Below are 1,392 nucleotides of genomic sequence, written 5' to 3'. Positions count from 1 at the left end.
AAAAAGCCCAGAGAGTTCCAAAATGAAGAAACCAAAGAGATCCACACCAAGGCACATACAATCAAAATATCAAAAGTTAAAGACAAGGAAAGAATCTTAAAAACAGCAAGAGAAATATAACTTGTTACATACAGAAAACCCCAATGAGCTTAGCAACAAATTTTTCAGCAGAAGCTTTACAGGCTAGAAGGGCGTGAAATGATATATCAAAGTGCTGGAAAATAAGTATTTCCAACTAAGAATTCTATACCAGGCAAAATTGTCATTCAAAATTAAAGAGATCAATTGTTTTTCAGACAAGCAATAGTTAAAGGAGATTATCATCAGTAAACCAGCCTTACATGAAATGTTAAAGAGACTTCTTTAAGCTGAAAATAAAGGGTGCCAATTAGTAACAAGAAAATGTATGAAAGAATAAATTTGACTGCAAAAGCAAATGTATAAAGGTAGTGAATTAATCATATATAAAGCCAATATGAAAGTTAAAAGACAAAGGTAGTAAAAAATAAGTATAATAATTAATAGTTAAAAGATACACAAGATAAATAGATATAAAATGTAACATCAAAAACAAAATGGGGCATTAACCCATAAACCAGGAGGTTTATTACAGAGATGGAAGAAAAGTTCAACAACACAAATCAATCAACAGAATACAACATATTAATAAAACAAAATATAAAAATCATATGATCATCTCAACATATGCAAAAAAATTGCTAAAATTCAACACTCATTTATGATAAAAAAAAAAAAAACTTTCAATAAAAAAGGTATGGAGGGGGCCGGCGAGACCTGAAGAGGCGCAGGTGTGCGCACGTGCTGGGCCGGAAGAAGCCGGCTGCCAGAAGATATGGCTCGTGGACAGCAGAAGATTCAGTCTCAGGAGAAAAATGCCAAAAAGCAAGCCGGACAAAAGAAGAAACAAGGACATGACCAAAAGGCTGCTGCCAAAGCTGCCTTAATATATACCTGCACTGTCTGTAGGACACAAATGCCAGACCCTAAGACCTTCAAGCAGCACTTTGAGAGCAAGCATCCTAAGACTCCACTTCCTCCAGAATTAGCTGATGTCCAGGCATAAAGTTGTTTACAGGTGAATTCATGACACCTTTGACTCTTCTACTGTCTCAGACCTTAGGTAACAAACCTGCAGCTGCTTTTCTAACAAACTGTTGATCAGCAAAAATAAAGGGGCTACAGCAACACTCATTTTTATGCTGTTCCCTTTTGGGCTTCATGCAAAGACAATTCTGTGTAAATGTACAGTTGACTCTAATTTGGAAATCTGAAAATCAGTCCATCCTTGTTATAAAAAAATTTTTACAATTGTAATTATATTGATGTTCATATTGTGTAAAATAACTCATTTAATAAAGTAGTATTTTGATT

At 34.3% G+C, this 1,392-nt stretch overlaps 1 pseudogene across 1 annotated transcript; it reads left to right on the top strand.

Moving 5' to 3' along the window:
• Positions 1–843: 843 nt before the first annotated feature.
• On the top strand, positions 844–1,392 carry LOC102427350 (annotated as a pseudogene). Its single transcript, XR_002830538.1, has one exon. The product of XR_002830538.1 is annotated as a zinc finger protein 706 pseudogene (transcript).

Source organism: Myotis lucifugus, unplaced genomic scaffold (genome assembly GCF_000147115.1).
Source record: "Myotis lucifugus unplaced genomic scaffold, Myoluc2.0 scaffold_126, whole genome shotgun sequence".
Lineage (NCBI taxonomy): Eukaryota > Metazoa > Chordata > Mammalia > Chiroptera > Vespertilionidae > Myotis > Myotis lucifugus.
The sequence above is the reverse complement of the archived record's forward strand: the minus strand, read 5'-3'. Positions and strand labels throughout refer to the sequence as shown.